The sequence below is a fragment of the Aulonocara stuartgranti genome (assembly GCF_965226115.1).
Source record: "Aulonocara stuartgranti genome assembly, chromosome: 3".
NCBI lineage: Eukaryota > Metazoa > Chordata > Actinopteri > Cichliformes > Cichlidae > Aulonocara > Aulonocara stuartgranti.
The window spans coordinates 6,211,463-6,235,358 of NC_138941.1; the positions used below are offsets into that span (position 1 = coordinate 6,211,463).

Genomic DNA, 23,896 nt, shown 5'->3' on the forward strand with positions numbered 1-23,896 from the left:
CGCACCTTTCTGCAGCTCTGATAGTTGGCTAACATCCCTTCGTGCTCCCTTGGTCTTTCAATTCAATTTTATTTATATAGCACCAAATCACAACAAAAGTCGCCTCAAGGGTTTAGCCTTAGTGTCCTTCTCCATGGGAGGCATTGCTACTTGAGATTGTTCATGTTGCAGCCAAGAACTTCACTGATAACTGCTGCCATGGTGTAAATCAGCTGGTTGGTTCCAGCGATGGTCACACTAGGGACTGTCCACTGCAGAAAAACTCTGCATTATCACTCCGTTACCTGCTGCAAGCACTGCCACAGTCTGATTTTCTTTCATCACTACCTGAATTGTTTGACTAAAAGGAAAAAGAAATGGCAGATGTCCTTCTCTACAGGGGAGAACTGTTGGCAAACTGTTCACCACCCCCCAACCGCCCTGTCTGTCATCACTCCACTAGCATTGCTGTTTGTAATTATATTCACTCCACTTTTACACACCTATACATAATATCCTAAAAGCCACAAATCAATTAGAACCCTGCTCTGTTTGGTAATGAACTGTGATAAAACAAATATCCCCTGCCTATGAAAAACCATAGGCTTCCCAAGGGAGTCATGAGTTCATAATGTTCATGTTCATAAACACTGAAAGCTGACATGGAGTAGGTCCCAGGCCCTGAACTCCATAAGCAAGAAAATGGATTGATGTATAAATACACACACACATATATACAAATATATTAGGGGTGCAACGATACACAAAATTCACGGTTCGGTTCGGTTCGATACTTTGGTGTCACGGTTCGATATTTTTTCGATACAAAAAAATGTTCATGCCTTTTTAATTTGTCATTTATTAAAATTATAAATATATATTTTAACTCAAACGTACAGTTTTTAAATTTAATGTTGCTGAAACACCAAAGTAATAAAAAATAAATAAATCTATCTGATGGAGAAATCACTCATCTTTGGAAAAGAGAGTTTATTACAGAGAAATGTCTCTTTCCAAAATAAAAGCTATACTATATGCTTCTTCTGGGCTATATTCTCAGCAGCATATTAAACATATCAGGTCCCCATAAGGAGAATCCTGTGCTAACGGCTGTCTAAATGACTCGGGTAAAGTTTGTAGCATGCGTGCTTGTTGTTTTGTCTGCTTTCACTTGTCTTTGCACCAGGATGATGTCGGAGTAAATGTGCAGTCATATTCGTTGTGTTCCCACTAGTGCTGTCAGCGTTAATCTGAAATGACGTTAACGCCACAACACGGCAAATCTCCGTTAACAAGCTACCGCGGATCGCCCCGTGCGCGGAGCTGGACGGCCAACACGTTAACGAGCTAACTGCGCTAACGCACTAGTTCCCACCCATGTAATTGAGCATTACGTGGCACGTCCAACATACTGTTTTACTTTAGTCCATGACTCGCTTACCTTCAGGGTAGAGCTGGGCGATAGAACGATAACGATATGTATCGCGATATAACTTTTACTCGATAGAGAAATTAAATTATCGCGATAGACCTCGCCGCTCTTGTCCTCTTAAAAAAAAGGAAAAAAAAAAAAAAGGTCAGCCAATCCAAATTAAGTAGCGCAGAGCCGAACCAATCACAGCCGCAGTGTCACGTCGCGTGACTTGTTACGTACAGCACAAGTGCCAAGCCGCACGTGTGTTTGTTTGGGAAGCAGCCAGCGGGTAATGGAGGAAATGAGTGTGCCGGCTAGAAAAATCAACCGAGCGTGACCGAAGAGAAAACAGATGATGGTTCCAACGCCGGAGAGATTGTCGAACGGAAGAGCCATAGAAGTTCCGTAGTGTGAAGGTATTTCGGCTATTTCAAGTCTGACAAAAAACAGTAGCGTGCACTGTAAATTGTGCCGAAAGCAAGTCTGGAAATACAATAAACTGGTGCATGCGTCACACTGTGCGCCACGTTATTGTTTCGGTGAAATGAATTTCTACAATACTGTTAATTCTACTCTCTGCAGTGTTTAAATGCTTACATATACACATATATATGTGTGTGTGTGTGTGTGTTTCTGCTGAAGCACATCATAATGAATAAATGAATAAATTTCCGAAATCCCGGAGCAATGCAAATTAGCCGGTGCGAGGTAAGGAGCTCTGTCATTGGTTAGACAGTCTTAGCTTTGCACCTATACCAAAGGCCATTCAGCCTCTGTGTTTACACTCTGCCTACACAGATGTTGGACATGAGACGACACAGGAAAAGGATTTTTGATGTGAGGTTTTTATTGAGATTTTATTTCTTTTTTTTCTGATTTGAAGTATTTATTAATGGAATAATTATTTATTTTCAAATACTGATTTATAAATATTTATTTTATTTTCAATTAAATTACTAGATAATAAATTACTTTTGTATTGAATAAATAAAATAACTTAAAAATGAATTTGTAAATTAATATTTTATCGCACAATTCATTGTTTAAGCAAAGAACTTTTTATTTCGATGCGCTGGATCTTCTGGTCCTCTGCACATAAGTGGATTTCCATTTAGACTTTATATAGACAACAACTCAAAGTGCTTTACAACAAGTCACATTCACCCATACGATCATCTAGTGCTGTACTTTAAACACTTTAAACACAAACACGGATACTGTGGGGAGAGGCCACAGAGGCACAGGGAGAAAACTCACACAGAAATCCAACAATTAAAGAGGAACCTTCTCGATGTAACACTACCATCCTGCAAGATGACCTGGTCCTGGGCCATCTTAATAAGCATGCTGTGCACAGTAGTTTCATATTCCTGCCAGAACAAACACCAGACAGTTTGTACACAAGGCTCAGATTCTCACTTTGCCAGATACAGACAATAGTTTAAGATCCTAATGTCTCTGCACAGCTCTGTATGTACTGAAATATCCAACCTCAGATATTTCCTGCTCACTCTCTGCACCGCCTTAGACAACAAGTAGTTCATGCTATACATAGCATTGACTTTTCATTCCAGCCATGTGCACTCATCAGGGCATCAGTGCTGCCGTAGTAACCACACTAACACTTCCTTGCACCTGTTGAAATGGCCTCAGTCTGATCGTGCCCTGAACAAACTCACCTTTAACATCCCACACACGGACTAAATATGTGCGTGTCAATAACACGTGACAGGAGAACATGCTGGTTGTCTGTCATGGGGCTGAATTAGAAACAGAGCAGGAACTACAGTTTGTCAGATTAAGACTGATCAGGTCCAACATCCGCTCCCAGCACTGATTTACACGTTTGGTGTCACATTGAAGGAAACGCCTACTGGCACAACCTGCATGTGTTAAACTGCTCCTGCGTGTAAACAGCGTGTCACTTACGGCTTTTTGCATCACAAGGACGCGCACTGGCGTCTCAGGGTGACTCAGATGTTTGCTGAATGAGGTGTAGACCGGACTAGGCGGGACTCATTTCACCAAAACACGAGCTTTTCCACCCACCAGTGTTTATCTGTGTGCTTATTTTAAAGAATTATTCCATCGTTATCAAATACGAAGCATTACACGCACGTCGAGCCGTTTCTGCTGAGTCAGACACCAGTGCTCCCGTGTGCTGATTCTCGGGTCCATCTTAAACTGGTGTGTTTGCGAATGAACTTCGGTAAAACGTTACAACGTTACCGGGCGCGCAGAGGGTCTCGGAGGCGTGTCGTACCTGTCGGGTGGTCGCGGGCTCCTCGTTCCCGGTGGGTGAAGGTGTTTCTCCTTCAAGCGATGCTGGGGTGACCGGAGAAGAAGCCATGTCCCCCCGACATCACCTCTCACTAAGCGCCGCTCCTACTGTGACTTTCCTCGGTGTCCTCCAGCGTGCAATACGCTGCCTGGCGCAGTTTGCACGGACGGTGGACCGGTTGCGTCGCTCGTTTCCTGCGCGATCAAAGTGAGTCTTCGGCTGCACAGTGCAGCCACTGTCCCTCCTCCGGCCGGCGGACTAGTCCAGGCGAGGCGGATGACGTTGTCCCGGGTCTCGCTCGCTCTCGCACATGCAGGACTTGGCCCAGTCTGTCTTCTTCTGCCTCACTCTGCGCTCTGCTTTTCACTTCATGTCTTTTTGTTTTGTAAGGTGGCTAACACGATCACTCCTCTTCTGCCTGCAGGACTCTGTGACTGCTCTGTGCTGTGGCAGCACACTCCAGCCTGATAGTTCATTTTACAGCTTTTGGCACTGCGACGCTCTCCTCGGCTCGACAGACACAATCTCACCATGTCGGCACAATATACTGAGTGCAATCCATAACATGATTTTATCTCACTGTAACTTTGAAATCGACCAAATGTTGCGTAAATGACGTGTCACGTGACTTGAGCACATGCACACCCCCTGTCCTCACAGCAGACATTCATCTTAGCCCCCCCCCCCCCCCCCCCGTGTTTTGAGATCATTGCTGCAACAAAAAGTTGCCACAGATATTTCTACATGAAACGTACTGAATCAGTTGGCACATATTTAACTATGGTTGGATGAGACCTGCACTCTGTTTTAATATAATGTTGTTTTGTTTGAGTGGCTGAAATAAAGCTAATAAAATAAATGAATACTAAAATAAAGCTGAATCACATCACAGGAACGACAGCCCTGTTCCTCCGGGCTGTCAATCTGTGAATCAGCAAACATGTATGATTTATTGTCATTCATTTGCTGAACAAACTTACCTCTGAACTTTGACCCTGAAAATTCAATTCAATTGTATTTATATAGCGCCAAATCACAACAAAAGTCGCCTCAAGGCGCTTCATAGATACAGAGAAGAACCCAACAATCATATGACCCCCTATGAGCAGCACTTTGGCGACAGTGGGAAGGAAAAACTCCCTTTTAACAGGAAGAAACCTCCGGCACTAGGCTCAGGGAGGGGCGGGGCCATCTGCTGTGATTGGTTGGGGTGAGAGAAGAAAAACAGGATAAAGACATGCTGTGGAAGAGAGACAGAGGTTAATAACAGGTATGATTCAATGCAGAGAGGGCTGTTAACACAACAAGGGAGATCCAGGTTTCCCAGCTGACGAGCAGAGGGCAGCGGCTTCCACTCGTTTGAGCAGTTTGTTGCGTGACCTCCTGTCTCTCACTGAACTAAAATGCCTCCAAACAACAGCAAAATAGATGGCACTCACTCCAACGTCTTGCAGCAAAAACATTAAGTGATGGGAAGAACAGGTGATGGATGAGCTGCAGATGTAACCGGTGTGATTCTGCGTTGTGTCTGATAAAAAAGGTAAAAGAAAGAAAGACCTCCCAGTAAATAATTTGCCCACTCCAGCTCCTACGACCAAATACAAACAGTGGGGAAGAGGGTTAGTTCAACCCACCACAGCTCCCAAGCTAGCAAGGAGTATATATTCATGCTAGCATTTATGGCGCCTAAAACACATTTATGATACACACATACGACACACTTATAACATCTAACAAAAACAGGCTTAATAATGACAATAATCGAACTAAAATTGCAACCAGAAACATCCAGGTGGCTAAATATGCATTATATGTGTGTTTTAAAGTGTTGGAAAGAAATGACACCCACCTCTCCCACAGGGGGATTGTAGAAAAGGGGAGAGGCAAAAGGGGTACACTGTATTTATAGGATTGCACCGAAGAAGAAGAAAAGAACGAGGAGGGGCTCTAACTGATAATGAACACAACTACAGGCTTGGAGGTCCTAAAAGTCAGGTATAAAAGGAGCAGTTTGGGGGTTTAGAACACATTATAACAATGTGATTTATGACCCTGTTACACAGAGCCAGCAGAATGAGCTGCTGCCACCACCACAATCAATGGTGACGCCAATTTAGAAAGAGCCCCAGTTGATTCCACTCTTGCCAGATGCTGAATACACATCGTCTAAAAGTGTGTGCCATTGACCAAAGGAGGAGTGGGCTGTTCACACATGCCTGTGTTCTTATGGAGCAGTCTTTGAGGATGGCGAGTCCAGAGCTGGAGGTTTAGATCTAAGAGAGTGATCCAAAGTCAGGAGAGGATTACACCCAACCTTCAGAGATCTTCCTATAAGCCAGAACTGGAAGCAGAGCCACCTTTGGCTATGATATCTTTACTGGACCCAGTAAGTCCAGTCAAGGTCAAAAACGTGGTCAGTCCCCCATTTAGTGCCATAGATCTGAAACATAGTAAACAAAATGCTAGTAAAAAGTTACAAACATGTTCAAGTTACATGTCTACAACTCCACAACAGACATACTTTGCTACTGGTGCCAAACAGTACTGCAGTCTGTAGCTTTCCAGCCATCCTTTGAACGTCTTTGAGTTTAATGTAGCCAAAACTGGATTCAGTAATCAGTGTTTATTTACAGAAGCCGTAGAGTATGGCTGCCACATGTGAACATCAGTGACGGCTCATTTAAACTGTAGGAACGATTAACCCAACATCAGAAAAATACTTCATTTTACATTAATGTGACAAATTAACACTGCTGGGACTTTTCTGGTCCTACACTGTTCATGTCCAAGTCAACACATTGTAAGATTTACACGTGGAAGGTCATCTAAGCTGCTTATGTGGAGATTACCTTTCCTTTAACAACGACCAGTTTCTTCTTTTCAGTTTTCAGTTTTATTTGTCATATGCAAGTTAGCACAGGGTCAACATTGCAATGAAATGTGTTTGACGAGCAGCAGTCACTCGGCAGCTTGATACAGTAGGAGAAAATATAATAAAATAAAATAATAAAGAAAATAGAAAAATAGTAAGGAGCAAATATTAGAGAGACATGGTAAAAGAGAAAAGATGACTAAATATATTTGTATCTATAAATATATGTACACTAGTGATTAAATAAGAAAATCTTGAAGAGAAATATGACGGGAGGGCAGATGGGACATTGCACAGGAATGAGCAGCAGAAAATTTCAGTATTGCACTTTTAAATATAAATATCAATGACAATAAAGTGGAGTGACCAGTGCAGATTAAACAGAGTACTTGTGAAGCTGCAGGTAGCTTCTGAGTGCTGTGTTGTGTGTGTTTAAGTGTTGTGGTTGAGGTGTCGTACGGCTTGGTGGTAGAAACAGTTTTTGAGTCTTGTAGTCCGAGCAGACAGACTCCTGTAACGATGGTAACAAGGAGAACAGCTGATGTGCTGGGTGGCTGTGGTCCTTGATGATGCTGTGTGCTTTACGGAGGCACCGCTGGAGATAAATGTCCTGAATGGCAGGAAGCCTCGTGCCAGTGATGTGCTCTGCTGCCTTCACCCTCTGTAGTGATTTACGGCTGCTGGCAGAGCAGCTTCGTACCAAACTGTGATGCAGCTCGTCAGCAAGCTCTCGACTGCACACCTGTAGAAATTTGAGGTGATGTTGGCGTTCATGCCAAACTTCCTCAGCCTCCTCAGGAAGTAAAGCCGCTGGCGAGCTTTCCTGATTGTTCTCACCTCAAACACATTATTTACCCATCCAGGTGGAACATGTAGCTGTGCTCGGTTTGACAGCTTTCATCCTGGCAGCAGCGTCAGCTGAAGCATACAAGGCACACATAGATGTCACTGAGCTGGAGCTCTGGGAGAGACGTCGCCACTTTCAGGCCTTTAAACAAAGCTGTTGGAGCACAAGTCCCAAAGATTTATAGTTTCTCTTCATGTCTTCATTGTTCCTCCATGGAGAGATGTTCCAAGTAGCCTTGGCTCGAGACAGGCGTCCTGCAGGACTACCTACCAACTGTCCACTGTTTGCAGTCGTGGTAGAGTAATGTTGCCCACCAGTGACTGAAAACCATGGATTGGAGAAGAATGACAGAATTCAGTGACCTTGTGGGGCCATAACAGAGAAATGACAGCAGTCTGTAGTGCATGAAATAAAGAGTGATGATGTTATATTTGTGACTGTAGCAGGACCAAGGCTCAAAAGGTTGCAGGCGTTGTTAATTGAGCAGAAGATGGACGGCATCAAGCCCTCTCCTCGACAGCTACAGGATCACAGTCTGCAGGTTCAGTTATGCAACGTTTTAGCATCGATGCGTGAAGTTAAGAGCAGACAGGGAGGTTATTTTTGCACTGGGCTGGAATGACTCAGTTTACCTGTCAAAGGCTATCACGGCTGGGAGAAAACCCTCAGCATTAGTAAAGAAGGACCACGGTGGCCTCTGGGTAGAAACACTGCAGAGTTCATGTGGATACGCTGCTGCATTAGGTCAGATAGAAATATCATAAAGCATCATTAAGTAAAAACGTTTATTAAGAACAAATGTTTAAATATTGTTAACGTGTTTCCCAGAAACATCTGTAGAGACAAAGAGCTTTCTGTTGTTGCTTCGAGGAAACAAGCTCTTCTTTTTAGTTTTGTCCTGGTATTTATTCCAGGACGGACTCATCCACTGAGCAGTGTTTGGGTTTCTTCGTTTTCCTCGTTCTGGATGCAAACTATTACAACTCGGGCTTTATTTCAGTGACAATGGCCTTAAGCTGCAATACAACAGGAAGTTACTCATATATAGTAATTTCCCAGACCATATTAAAAATCCATTAACAGGAAATACAAATGATGGGACAATGCCACAGCATGGACATTAGAACAGTTGGGAAAATTTACCTGGAAAAAGGTGAAAATGAGGCTTCATTGAACTGGAATTACAAAGACCAGGAATGTGAGATCCACCAGCCACAACTGAGGGTTTTTACACGTCATATCCTCAAAGTAGAACCACAGTGATCAAAAGAATCGACTTTAATGTTATTCTTTCTTTATTTATGTCAGATTTAACCCCCCAAAAAGCTTTAATCTTTAACTAGTCTTTGGACGTAGCTACAGTACGGTCAGGTTGACAGTTTATGGGTAACATGTGGCCACCAGGCACTGCGACACACTTCCATGTTATATTACCTTGGCGTCCCGTAGGAATACAGGAGAATCATGTGAGGAATCTAAGAGTTGTTTCTTAATTCAATTCAGTTTTATTTACACAGCACCAAATCACAACAGCAGTCGTCTCAAGGTGCTTTATACTGTAAGGTAGCTCGTACAATAATACATACAGAGAAAAACCCAACAGTCATATGACCCCCTATGAGCAGCACTTTGGCGACAGTGGGAAGAAAAAACTCCCTTTTAACAGGAAGAAACCTCCAGCAGAACCAGGCTCAGGGAGGGGCGGGGCCATCTGCTGTGATTGGTTGGGGTGAGAGAAGGAAGACAGGATAAAGACATGCTGTGGAAGAGAGACAGATGAACCGCTGAGTGTTGTCCCGTCGAGGTGGCTCTTCTATGTTGTGCATTTATGGCACCAAACCACAAATGCAAAGGAAGAAAGGGTCGAGGCACAGCACCCAGCTGCCTGACAATATTCAGGCAACGTCCAAAGCCCCACAAAGGACCTACCCACACCCCACTGGCCCCGCCCAGATCAAGGAGCTGTCACAGCAGACAAAAATGTGAAGTCCGCACATAGTCGCCATGGCACCCACCAACCCACCACACCATCCCCCATGGAGCTACCAGGAGAGGCATACTGGCCCACTGAGGATCACAGAGGAGCAGACCCAGGGGGGCTGACAGCACAGCCCCCACCCACCAGTCCTGCAGCTTATTTTATCTTGTCAGCGTGAGCCCCACCTAAAGGCGACAGAGGGATTAGTGAGTTGCATTAGTGGGGCAGGAGAGAGTGAAGCAGGGGAGCCAATGTCACTGCGATACGACTCCTCAACACCATCCAGCCTGCCCCACCACTCATAATGAGTCCTGCTGTGCTCTGTAGCAATGATGCATTTTATGTGTGTGTGCCAGGTTAGTGCTGTGGATTCAAAGGAGCACAGTTCCACTAAACAGGAGATCAGGATAAACCCCAGTAACCAACCCTGCCCCCGCCATCACATATTCTCAATCCCAACAGAGGCCAGCCCCACAATGACATGCCACACGTGATACACAGCCAACATTACTGTTATAATTACATGTTTCCTTTATTACTTTCCTTTCAACCTCTTTATTTTGCACCTTAAACTTTCTTTGGTTGCTACAAGCCACAAAGTCCTTTATGGTTTGTCTCTGTTGTGTGGAGGGCTGTTTTTAAGAGCTCAAAAATGGGTGTATCAGAGTCAAACAGGCAGCACAGTGGAAAAGTGGTTGGCACTGTTTCCTGACAGCAAGAAGGTTCTAGGTTCAAATCCAACATCTAAGCTGTTTGCATGCTCTCCCCATGTCTGGGTCCTCTCTGGGTTCTCTGGCTCCCACAGTCCGAAGACGAGCAGTTAGTGGGGTTAGGTTGATTGGTGTATGTGCCCATGAGTATGAGTGTACACGGGTGTTTCTCTGTGTTAGTGACAGTCTGACAGAAGGCTGCATCCCTCAGCCTCATGTGGGCTGTGTAGCCCCTTTACCACTGCAGTGAGAGCTCAGACCTGTTTCTGGTGGGTGGTGGACTCCTCCAGGGCTTCCCCTGATTCCCCTTCAGCCACAGAAGACTGTGGCCTCAGAAACTCATATCTGCAAATGAAGCGAACCTGTTGGCTTCATCAGCAGGGGCGGATCTAGAAGGGTGGCATGGGGTGGCAAGTGCCACCCTAAAATGATCCCTTGCCACCCCAAGTGCCACCCCAGTTTTGCATATGACAGTGTTGTTTATTAAAATAAGATCGCATTAACAGTTTGAGCGTAGTTACAGGCAGCAGTGAATATAAATGCTAGAACTGGATATATTCCATAGTGTCCCCCCCCCCCCTGCATCAGTAACAAATGGTTCAGCCCATAGCAGGACGGCTTTTTTCTTGTTTTCAGCAGCAAGCGATGCTTATGATCGTGCCAGAGCACATTTTGAACAACACCATGGGAATTTTGGATTTTACACAGGTGGGTGGATGTTACACTGTGGAAATGAAGGAAGGTGAGTGTTATTAACCCTCTGTGGTCCACGGACACGCTGCACCTCCAGATCACATGACTGATGTGAGCTGACACAGCAACAAGCTGCAGCAACGCTGAGTCTGTTTCAGCCACATTGAAAGTTCGGACTTCAAAGTTTTTTACCAAGGGCGTAGATTGTCACGGACGGAAGTGACGTGTCCCCACCAATAATTTGATCTCTTCCAGTAAAGAAAATCAAACCCGATAGAAAGAAAGAAAACCGATCTGTCAGCGTCTCTATGGAGTGCCAGGACTGCCATAATGCATTAATTAAATACACCATTAAATAATTAATTAAATGTGGCAATAATTAATTAAAATTGGAATTAATTAATTAAATAGTTATGACACATGTAATTAATTATTTATGTATTTCACATTTTAATTAATTATTGACACATTTAATTAATTATTGACACATTTAATTAATTATTTAATGATATATTTATTTATTTCATTTTGGCAGTCCTGGCGCCTGGCTCTCATCATGAAATTATTTTATCTGTCAGCCTCACCCATCAAACTCAGGGGGCGGGGTTAACGCTGCCCATGCAGCTTCTCTAACATTTGATTGGTTGCCGTGCAAAGTAAGTCAAAACAGGTCGATCCTAGATAATCGATTGCTTGTGTAGACTTGGGGCAGCCAGGTATCCCAGAATGCAGATCAAATCACAGGCAGCAATGGTGGTGGTGTAGTTTTAAAATACCCCGTTTTTCTGTCACCAGCTACACTTTTAACAGTGTTTTAGCCGCGAGTGTCGCGCCGTATGTCTGGTCAGGTTGTCAACATAGAACATGTTTGCAAAAGTGCTCAGATGTTTTCAGAGATTTCACTAGCTCTGCTAACAGTTAGCATGCAGAGTGCACCCAGGGGGTTACGTTAACCGGTTTGTTTACATATTCCACTCTCCGTGTTCCACATGTTGCATTCGCAGATTCTCATTTTCACCGAACGATCGTCTCTTTCCGCCTGGTCTTGTGTCTCTGTGCTTCTGTAACATAAAGAACGAGCTGACATTTTTCTCACGAAACCAGCGATCAGCTCAACAGACCCTCAGTTTACCTGCATGCATCTGTCAGCTGTTTAACACCTGCTGCTAATTCAAGAAACACGTCTAGTTACCTGGTGATAGTCACAGTTTAACTGGGCAGCCGGTGCTCGATATAAAGCAATGTCAGCGCATTTTTCTGCACAAGATAAGTAAATATAGTGTTTTCCTCGAGCGCAGAGCTGCTGGAGCTCGTTTCCTTACAGAGCACTTTATAGGCGAACAGCTTCATCAGCGGCTGATGTCCAATCACCGGCACACAGCTTTCAAACCTCAGCTGAGTTTTAGCTCTCAGTGGTTAAACGCTGGACTTCATTCACTCAGGTTCTGTCTGTCGGCTCACGTTTACTTTGCTGTTTTATTTACAACTGAGCAAATCGGTTTGGCTGAGGTTAAAGTTACGTTTCATAACTGCATAGTTTCACAGACGTTTAATGGTTCACATGTGTTAGACTGAACTATCATCTAAATATCATCTGTTTTTTAATAGTTATTCAACTGTATTCTAAGCACCAGCTGTCTGTTAGAATGTGATTTTTTTTCTCTCTCTGTTGGCAGAGGTATAAAAATGCGCAGGAACATCTGACGTGCATGGCAAACTTCAGCGACGATATTTAGGGAGGAATAAACACACATCAGCCTTCGGCCATTTTGATGAATGCATACGCCCCCTAGAGCGCACTGACTTTATTAACAGCCACACAAATGTAAACCACACATGAAACATAAATGAACCATTTGCCTGTCTCCATAATTGAGAGCATTTTCTCTTCTTATGTCAACACTCTCTCTCTCTCTCTCTCTTTTTTTTTTTCTTTTTTTTTTTGCTTTTTCGGTCATGTTATGTTTACCTGTCAAAGGCTTGTTACAAACTATGAAACACATTGTGCAGACTTCTGGATGTTAGAAGAAAACTAATACTGCTCATGAATGAGACTAAAGGCAGGAAGGTGTCCTTTAAAACTAAACATGTTAATAGGACCTCCCTGTTTATATCATAGTTTATGATATAGCATGTGTATTTCAGTAATAGCCTGCTGAGGCCACTATACGTGCTGGCCTCATATCAAATGTGAAGGCAGACTGAGTCTATGTTTGACGTTTTTTATATCTAATCTTCCTTTTCAAACATTTAAACAGCAGCGAGTCTGCAGCTGAGGGAATACAAACTCAGGTTTGCTCGTTTCTTGGATTCATTTGGTGATTTATTAAATGTATAACTGTTATTCTAATCTGCTGCTGAGTCTCTTACACTTTTCTTTATGCTGTATATTTTCACGTCTCTGGAATAGTTGGAAGTTAGATAGTCAGCTGGGAAACTTTGTGTTAACTCATGGAGCTGAGGATATCGTGGATATGCTGACCTCGCTGCGTGGTGTACAGAGCGAGGTCAGCATGATTAATATTCACAATAAAAATATTAGCCGAACATCATGAAGTCTGTATGTGTTTCATAGTGTGGAACAACCTTTGTACAGTTAAAGCCAGCAGTTACTACATGACGGAAACACCAACGTTATCTCTTTTATGTGTTTATACACAGGTCACGCTGATTACTGAACAAAAACCCAAAGATCAGATGTTAAACAGATTTATTTGCTCTCTCTCCTCCTTAAACATGTTTTTAATGTTAGTTATAATTCAGACTGAAACACGTAGGACACATAAGAACATCAGGAAATAAAACACCGATAAATATAACCTCAGTAAAAGAAGTCAGCGGGGGTTACTACAGCTGTGTACCGGGGCCTGCGCTTTGTCGGTGGGATTGTTTGCGAGGCGAGCGGGTCTATCCCACGCTTTGCCGTGAGACTGGGACGACATCTCCGAAATCATCGAAACACTTTTGCAAAGAGGCTGTATCTTGACAAACCGACCAGACACATGAAGATTAAACCGCTACATTCTCGGCTAAAAAAATATTAAAACGGTATTTGGTGACACACACACAGGGTTTTTCAAAGCTCAGTTCTGTTAGCTTCCACATGTTGTGTGCTAGAAACAATGGCCACCAGGCCAAAGCAATGGTTTTGACTCGATCAGCGTTAACCCCGCCCCCTGAGTTTGATGGGTGATGCTGACAGATAAAATTATTTCATGATGAAAGCCAGGCGCCAGGACTGCCAAAATGAAATAAATAAATATATCATTAAATAATTAATTAAATGTGTCAATAATTAATTAATTAAATGTGTCAATAATTAATTAATTAAATGTGTCAATAATTAATTAAATGTGTCAATAATTAATTAATTACATGTGTCATAACTATTTATTTAATTAATTAATTCCAATTTTAATTAATTATTGCCACATTTAATTAATTATTTAATGGTGTATTTAATTAATGCATTATGGCAGTCCTGGCACTCCATACGTCTCACCCAGCGGTGCCCAAAGAGTTAAATAGACTACTTGCACTAGGGCATGTGACGTATTTCCGTTTCCAAATAGTACCGCTTGTGCGTTTCCGGTACGTTTGCTTATCTATCGGTAGCTATGCTAATGTCGCTTCAGAATGAGTATAAAAAGGAAAGTATTTAAAACAGAACATTTTCAAAAACAGGAGAAGAAATACTCCGAGCATTGCTGTGTCCCACTTTGTTCAGCTTCAGCCAAATTTAACGGCATACTAAGTTTTCATGCCTTTCCGACCCATTCCGACTTGAGAAGACAATGGCTGGTAAATATACGCCGGGATCATTTCACGATTACCTCTCACACCAGGGTCTGCTGCAGACACTTTGCCAGTGATCAACTCATAGAGCCAACAACCCTCGATGGTCGAAGGAGGCTTATTAAAGGTGCTGTACCAACACTTTTTGAGTGGAATGGCTATAAAGTTGAACCACCGCGGCGTAGTGTTTGGGAGAGAACGGAGCGACGCCCTGAACTAGTTCCTCCTGACGATCAAGAAGAGCACAGTCTTACAAGAGATCATGACTACTGCTCAGTCCCTGAGCCATCTGCATTGGACATATCTGCATCAGCTGCAGAAGACCTGTCCGAAGACGTGGAGACTCTGAGGAAGGAAATACAGGAGTTACGTGTCCAGCGAGAATTTGGGTTACAGCGTTTTGCTGGCTCCGACACTGACATCCGATTCTATACCAGGTACATCTAAGTTCTATTCAAGCTAACTGTTTAAAATATACCAAGGTCACCATCAGTTAAATTTCGAAAGTTTTTCCAGTCTTAATGAAAACAAAATAGATATTTACTTTTTCTCTGCTGATTGTATGTTTTATGTAGATGCTTTAGTATTTAAACAATATCCTAATGCTACAGGTAAAATACAACACCAAATACTCTTAATCAGACTATTTTATACAGCAATACCATTAGCATATTTGTCACAGTTCACATTATTTTTATGTCAGTGTGTAATGTTAATTAATGATTGACATGATGTATGTCTCTCTCGTGAATAGATTTCCAAGCTATGATCATTTGATGGCATTCTGGGTTTTGATTGAGCCTTGCATCTATAAAATGATCCGGGTTTCAAGAGCCAAGTCAGCTGCCAATCGGAACGAAGAAGTGTTGACACCTGCACGCACATCAACAGTAGGTTATGGGTTTGTTGGTAGTTAGAACTAGAGGTGTAATGTTATTGTATTTATGTACAATAACATTACATTATGTACAGTAGCATACATACACAGGTGTATGTATGCTAGACTCAGTATCCTTTACATACATACACCTGTGCACTACAGCACCTCATTGTTTACCCCATGGTACAGTATGGTATGCCTAACCATTACAAAACATTTAGCCAAGAAAAGAATAATTTTACTAGTTCATAGCTTAAGGAGTAACATTTTCCCTTTTGTTTTCACCTTCCAGAGGCAGCTGCTACAGCCAATTAATGAGTTTTTTCTTTTCCTGGTTTTCCTGTCAGTTGGTTTGAAGGAGAGGGACCTGGCACACCGATTTAACATACACCAGTCCACAGTGAGCCGCATTATTGCAACATGGACAAATTTTCTTGCCACTGCACTGGGGTCTCAGTGCATCTGGCTTACACGTGAAGAAGTGCAAGCTTACCTCCCTGAGGAATTCAAAGATTTCTCAGACACCCAGATGATCCTTGACTGTACAGAGCTGAGGTGTCAGACACCATCCTCACCACTTCTCCAAAGTGAAATGTACTCTTCGTACAAATCCCACTGTATGATGAAAGCCCTGGTTGGCATAGCTCCACATGGTCCAGTGACATTCATCTCTAATCTGTATGCTGGTTCGGTTAGTGACAAGGAACTATTCAAACAATCAGGCATTGCTGAGAAGTTGACTGAAGACATGGCAGTGATGGTAGATAAGGGCTTCCTAATCACTGATTGTTGTAAATGCAAAGTGTACTGCCCACCTTTTCTATCTAAGCAGAAGCAGATGCCAGCATACCAGGTTAAGGAGACGCAGGCCACAGCCAGACTCAGGGTACATGTGGAGCGAGTCATTAGGAGGATCAAACAGAACAAACTTTTTGATAGCATCATTACCATGTCACATGTTTATAATATCAACCAACTGTTTGCAGTGGCATGTATGCTGTCAAATTACCAGAACACAGCATTAGTTAAAAAATGGGTTAAGTGAGACAAGATGGATTTTTCCCAAGACACCAGTGCCAGTACAAGTAACTTATGGAAAATGACCTGCAGCTGAGGCCACTACAGTTGAATTTCTTCCTTCTCAGCTGACAATACTTGATTACAGAACTGGTACTTGAGTGCCGATAGTTGAGTTTCAGTTATTGATAATTCAAATTCATTGCAAATGTTTAATGTTAATAATACTGTTTAATTATACTACTATATTACTATTCAGATTCAACAAAACTGTTTATCAAAATTATAAAGTAAATCACTAAATCGTTTTAAAACCATAAGTGACATTGAACTTTTGTAACATCAAAAATACCATTTGTCATTTTCTACAGTTCAGTTGTGTTATTGTCTAAATGTATATCAGTATGCTAGGCATGGAGTTTTAAATACTTACCATGTAAATAAGTTCTGCACAAATTCAACGTTTTAATGTGTGTTTTTAAAATTTTAATTGATGCCATTGCTTAAATAACAGTTTATTGATGTCACATAAAGGTAACATGTAACAACAAAAGAATTCATGAAATATATTGAAAATAAAACATCAGTTATTTTGTTCCAGCCAGCCTGAAGGATCTGTTTTTCTTTTTGCTGTTTTCACTGTTCATTTTTTCAAACACAGGTATCTTGGCATATATATGTAAAAAAAGAAATAGTCTGCCTTTTCTCTGATTGCATTGTGCACATCTGTATCCATGTATATTCTTTGCACTAGGTAGTCCTCTTGTGCCCACACAACAAAGTCACACCACTGCATCCCACTGATGAGCAGTTGTCCTTGCACCTGCCAGTAATATGCGTGGCTCTTTTTTAGTTTAGGGGTACCACATTCCATCTGCACATATTTGCAGTCAATAAAGTTTTGTACATTGGGACATTTGAATTAGACGAAGCCAAACTGGGGGTATTCATCGGGGTCAAAAACAACACCATCAGGAGATGCAGCAAGCCAGGGGGCAATGGGGTGAATGACCAGACCACAGGGTGAGTAGTTAACATTCATTAGCCTACTATACTCTGCTGCTATTGCAGGCTCCATCTCAGTTCCTCTCCTCATGTCTGCTGTCTGCCTTGTTCCCTTCAATATACGCTCTGCTAGTGACTCGGCCGAGCTCTGGCCTCTGACGTGACACACCTCCCGAAACCTAGAGGCAGTCACTCTGGGCCTGCGGAGCTGATGCCACTCAGACGAAGAGCTTTGCTCACGTGTAGCTTCCTCTATTTTGTGAGCCATTTCCAGAGTTACAGACAAGCTTTTCAGATGCAGAAGCTCTTCTTCTGAGCACACAAACACACAATCTGATGGCAAGATGTCATACCCCTCCAGAGGCAAGTGCGGTGTTGGTGGTGCATCGCGGTGTAGTGTGATGTACCGGGTTGTCAAAACCGGCTGCTGATATGACAGAACACTGCCCTCCTGCACCAGCCCAAAGGCACTTTCCACAAGGGGCTTGTCAGGTCTCATGTTCATTGTGGTCACAAGTGGCCTGTCCTCAATATTAAATTTTGCATATGCCTCCGTTATTCTGAACAAGCAGGGATCTGGTAACGGACCCACCATGCCTCTGTAGAAGCCACTCCTAAAGAAAACATCAATGACAATAATGTAAGGAAGAAGGTTATTATACTGAACAACAACTAAACTAAAAACTAAAAGGTGTAAAACAGTGGTGCATAAGTTAGAGACTGGGATGTATATGTACATGACTGAGTTAGCCGTCTTCAGAAAGTGTAATGTTGTATGTAAATTAATACCTATTCTGACACATGTATGTATGAAAAAAATAGCAACATACATTTGTAACACGTGAAACCAAATTTTACAAATGTAATTACCGTACTCCAGTCTGGGCCATCCTATTTGGTACTGGCTTAGTGAAGATCATGGAGTTGATGGGTCCTGGCCTCACACCCTAACAGAAGACACATTTACTATGGATGGTGTTGCTGTTCATATGTAAACATGGACTAATTCAAAAACTTTAACCTCATTTAAATTACCACTGTCCGTGGCTTGTGCCATTGCTGTTCAGATTCCGTGCAGCTATGCACAGGGGGGACAACCGGCACTCTGAGTTGTGAGTAGTGTGCTGTTTGGAAGAGCAGTGCCACTGTGTGATTGCACACAGGAGCACTGGCTATGTGTCAGTATCACCGGCGATGAATCCAGAAGCTTAATCTAAGAAGAAAGAATGAAAATTAAAAATGTAACATCTTCATGGAAGAGCCGAACAGGAACATAGTTCAGTGTTATGGTTACGCACCCTCCTGAATGCTTAGTGTTTCCTTCTCTCCCTATTAAAACAACTTAACCATGCTTGATAACTGTAATAACTTAGATTGTGTATATTTGCAGTATTAACTTGTTGTCAAATGTTTCTGATCACCCAAACACACGTTGATTTAACTATCTGACTAGTCAAATTAGGAGTGATAAAGCAGGGAGACAAGGAAAACATTCAAGTTGATGGGCCTTTAGGAATGAACTTAACTAATGCTTAAATGAACTGAACCCCACTGAACGGGGATTAACAACTTTACACAGCTTCCTGCCTACACTTAGTCTGTGTGGTGCCTCACTCTTCCTCATCGACCTGTAGCACAGGGCTCTCACACCGACCTCCCCTGACAACCTGTCTTTATTGGACACTGAATAAAGATACAAGTACCATTAGCATTATTTCTGTATTACTCATTTCAGCATGTCTTAAACATATATATTTTACACTTAGCAAGAGTAGCATTAGGTAGTTAACTACCTCCATAGTTAGCCAACTACCTAACGCCATTATAACAGTGTCTAACTACAAAAGTGACATTAGTTAAGAAAACCTCAACTATAGTTTAGGACGACATAAAACACCGTTTAAGAAAACATGTAATGTAGAGAACTGACATCAAATGAAGGACATAGCGGAGTAACGTAGTGTTTGCATTTGACGTTAGCTAGCGTTTCTTTGTCGGTTAATTTACGTTTTCTTACGTTCGTAGTTGTGTATATATGATGCAGCATATAACTTAAATCCTTTATCTAATTTGCTGGCGGGGGTAGTCGTCACTCTGCAAATCCGATGAACATCGGTGATGTTCAATTTTGGGAGCTCTTGTAGGCATCGAGTGTAGAACGTCGCCATGGTTTAACCGCACCGGAAGCACTGGAGCAGGACTACATAGAACGCGGAAGTGTTAGTGCAAGTAGTCCATTACTTCTACTGGAGTCCTGGTCATGTGACAAGTATGGCCAATGTGATTGGCTGAGCCTGTCAGGGAGCTCTGTTTAGTTTCAGCAGCGGCAAGCCTGCGCTGCGAGGAGGAGAGGAGGACGGCAGCAAAGAGGAAGAAGCTGGATGTAAGAAAGTGTTTTTCAAAGAAACCTGTGAGTCACTTAGAGCCAAGTTCACTCATAAAATGTGTCACAATAACGTTACAGGTAGTGATGGCTAAATGAAGCTTTCTGAAGCTTGTATTGAAAAACGGTTCATTACTCGAAGCTTTTCAACACAGTCCTCTCTGGTGACATCTGGTGGCCAAAAATATGAAGAGCAGCTCGAATCCACAAAAGAAAACCAACTGCTTCATAATGACTGCTCACTCTACAGAGTGGAGTTCTGTCTGATATTGGGCCGCCGCTGTGTTGCTTTGAACGTGTATTTTTTGGTGGTTAAAAAATGTGTTTTATTTGTTTAATAAATAGTTTTGACCGGTAAACTCTCCTTGTTTAAACATGCACCATGGTGTGGTCTTTCTTTGCTTGTGACTTCTTGATGTTGGTAAATACAATAATTGAAAAATACCACGTTACATATATATACATGTAATAATGTACAACACATTATGGAGTATGCTTCTGCTGTGAGGTCCTGCCTCCATGCAGGTATGCATTTAATCGCCGGAGGGGTATATTTATAAATAATATTATATTAGGGAAATTTTCCCAGACATATTTTTGACCTGGGGGTAGAATTGATTGTGAAATGGAAAATGCTTATGAACTTGCAAATGAAAAACATGATGCATTGACGGTAACCCTTTTTCATTTTTATTTAAGCAGAGAATTTGTTCTAGTGTGCGATGGCCGAACCTGTTCCTTTTCGTGGAGATCATTTCTCCTGCCTTAAGGAAAATCCCTTCACATGGCACAGAGGAGGCTGGAGTGCAGAGAAACTGGTAGAGATGCAGGTATACAGTCTACCTGGGCCCCACAAACTATCAGCCAAAGAGAATAAATAAATTCAATTGCTGCACATTTGGCAGACTAACATTTTCAGATGAATTAAACAATAAAATATATATTTTTACAACATTACATGTAAAGAGTCAAGTGGAAGTTTTTCTAAAGTTATTTAATGATATTTATATTATGGAAGCAGATTTTTGACATCTTATCTTTTTCCCGTTTTCAGATATAATAAACACGCACAAAACAAAAGCAAACAGCCAGAACACAAAGCTGGAAAACCCACCGCATCGACCAAAATCAACTCAAAATTCTCCCACACAACAGAACCTCCTCTATTCCTCACTGGCTCCAAATCTCTCAGTGGAATGATCAGTGGTTCACTATCTGTCACCACCAAACACTCCACAAATCCCGCGAATGATTCACTTCCTTATAAACCATTGAATCAGACACCGAAGCAGTTAGGTTCTAAATGAAGCTTCGGACGTCACTGATCACGTGACTCTGGCCAAACGAATCAAGCTTCGACACAGAGCTTCTGAAGCAGTGTGTTGATTTTTTTTTTTTTTTTTTTTGTCCCGTTTGGATCTATAGCCATCAGAATTGTTGTCTTAAGGCCAAGAAAGATGCCAGGCGGATTTATTTTACCAAGTGGATCATCATGGCCTTGCCATATTGGTCCATTTGATTGACCTTTATTATAATTATGAATTTATTTTATTTTCAGTTGCAAACGGGACAGACATGACTGGGGGATAGGACAGGGGGAAAGAATGAAAGAAAGAGAGGGAGAGAAAGAAAGAAAACCAAAGGGGAGAAGAGACGGTGAGAAGGGGGGGAAGAGAGAAAAAACAAACAAATAAAAAAAACAAAACACCTGGGTCACCTGTATGGAGAAAAAAACCCAGAGGAGACAGCAAACAGCAAAGAGCAACATAATAAGAGAAAAACAGCACCATCACAATAAACTAGCTAGCAGTAGATATCAGTAGATACTAAATAATAAACGATATTGTGCAGCACGCAAGATAGACAGCGCACAATGTGCTTTGAGGCAGGAGCCAAGAAAGCTGTAGTCCGTGTCTGTGAATACACATGTGTACACCTGTGTGCATACCTGTGTGGATCAGCATGCTTGCATTCCAAAGGTTTCTCCATGTAACGATCTGCTAGAGGATGTGGGGGAGCCACAGCCCCGTCCTTTATGGTATCAAACAGGTATGGAGGAGATCAAAACTCCAGACATCCAGAGGCCCCCAGAACACAAGAGACCAAGGAAGACCCACAGAGGGGCAGCCGCGCCACTGTCCCAGAAAGAGCTGAGGAGAGTCCCAGATGAGGGCTCACTCAGCAGCCGCAGAGCAGAAGCCAGGGGGAGTTGCAGTGACGCGCCCGTGAGCTCCGCCGGCAGCCAGCCGTGCCTGAGTGACCGAGCCCCAGGCCGAGAGGCCAGGGGCACCCCACCTCCGAAGTGGCCCGAGCGAGCCCCAATAAGCGGCCGCCAAGGAGTGAGCCGGTGTGTGTTGATTTTTTTGACACGCACCGGAGCTTCAGCTTCAAGCGGACCATCAGCACTGTTAGTTCTCTCAGTCTCAGAGCAGCGTTTCTAATTTTGATTGAAACTGTCAGAGAAAACGGCAGCCTCGAGCAGCCCGGATATTAGTTTACAGAGGCTGTTAGAATTATATGTCTAATGTTAAAATGTTGGTGACACAATAATTTCATCCTAATGGCACTGACGTATTCATAGGGTTCATTTTTGAGACAATATATCATGAGGTAGTCACGATTTTGCAAATATTCCACCTTGTAGTGCAGTTTGCACAGTTTTAAAATGCACTCAGCCTACAAACATTACTGACGAGTCAGGATCTGCACAAAGTGACAGAAACACTGAAGCAGCTGCACATTTTATTCTTATTGTCATGTTTGTCCTGTTTGTCAGGTGACAGAAAAACCAACACAGAGCTCAGAGAGCAATGGTGACACAAGGTCACAGGTGAAACTGGAGGATGACCTGATGGTTCATGACTGTATTTGAAGCACATGTGTGACTGCATGTATGTGGAGTGTCTCACTGTTATTGATCAGGTGACAGAGGCAGCTCTGCCATGTAGCTCAGAGGTGGAGAGGAGAGCTCACAGGTGACTGTAGATTAACTAGTATTTATCATGACAGTTGTCAGGCTGCTGATGTAAACTGATTCATTAGTGTATGTTTGACAAAGAATCTGAATTGACACGTCTCACTTTTTATATGACACGAATCCATGTGTTACTTTATCAGGTGGCAGTATGTCCTAGTGCAGTCAGAGGGGAGGAGCCAGGGCCAAAGGTGAGGCCCATCAAGCACAGAATAATAATTTAATCTGAGGATAAAACGCAGGTACTGAGGCTGAAAGAAGCTTCAGTGCTCTCAGAAGACTAAAAACATGCTAAGGTCAACAATGACTCAAACGAGATGAAACAATGCTGCTGTGTGTCCACCAGCAGAGACTGGACAGTATAGATGGAAACCAACATGCCAGCAGTTTGTCTCTGTTAGTGAGAGGAGCAGGCCTGTGTTTGGCTGCTTCACATAGTGGACACTGAGTTGTTGTGTGGGACACCAGTAGGATTAATGTCTGTTGCTGTAACAGCAGCTCATGTTTAGAATAAAAAGCTCACTGATCTGATCGGGGCAACAGTGCCTAAACTGTTGCATCATGTTGCTGAGAGATCTTTTACTTTGTGGTCATCTGAGATCATCATCAACTTTATTTATAAAGCACTTTAAAACAACCACAGCTGACACAAAGTGCTGTACACTGGAACTGTAAAATAAAATTACATGAGATATAAATAAAACACAAATAAAAGAAGAGTGAAATCATTAATTAAATAACTACTTCAATTAAAAAAGAAACTAAGTCTCACTGAGGTTAAAAGCCAAGGAATAAAAGTGGGTTTTAAGACGTGATTTAAAAGTGGACAGTGAAGGGGCCTCTCTAACGTGCATGGGCAAATGATTCCATAACTTGGAGCCACAATAGAGAAGGCCCCGCCCCCTCTGAGCTTCCTCCTGGATCTCGGTACCTCCAGGAGCAGCTGGTCAGCTGACCTGAGAGACCGACAGGGTGTGTGGAGATGAAGAAGCTCAGAGAGGTAAGGCGGGGCAAGACTGTGAAGGCATTTAAAAACAAACATAAGAATTTTAAAATGAACTCTAAAAG

General features: G+C 42.5%; 2 protein-coding genes and 2 long non-coding RNA genes across 5 annotated transcripts in view; 2 read left to right on the forward strand and 2 right to left on the reverse strand.

The window, feature by feature from the left end:
* Positions 1–4,275, reverse strand: part of LOC309702385 (uncharacterized protein) — a 28,419-nt gene extending 24,144 nt beyond the window's left edge. The window contains exon 1 of the transcript XR_014275464.1: positions 3,657–4,275. The gene's annotated coding sequence lies outside the window, so the exon portion shown is untranslated. The remainder of the gene's footprint in view (positions 1–3,656) is intronic.
* The window catches only part of LOC309703009 (NACHT, LRR and PYD domains-containing protein 3-like), a gene marked incomplete at its 3' end in the record, with an annotated part of 156,661 nt that overhangs the window by 60,493 nt on the left and 72,272 nt on the right, over positions 1–23,896 (forward strand). The gene's annotated exons all lie outside the window — the stretch shown is intronic.
* Positions 14,304–15,759, forward strand: LOC309702487. Its single transcript, XR_014275547.1, has 3 exons — positions 14,304–15,006; positions 15,324–15,459; positions 15,742–15,759. It is a non-coding gene; the product is annotated as an uncharacterized lncRNA (long non-coding RNA).
* Positions 18,017–20,699, reverse strand: LOC309702453. Of its 2 annotated transcripts, none has more exons than XR_014275501.1 (3): positions 20,587–20,699; positions 18,342–18,684; positions 18,017–18,085 (listed from the first exon to the last, which is right to left on the reverse strand). It is a non-coding gene; the product is annotated as an uncharacterized lncRNA (long non-coding RNA). The 2 variants fall into 2 exon arrangements; XR_014275502.1 differs by lacking the exon at positions 20,587–20,699 and adding an exon at positions 19,063–19,707.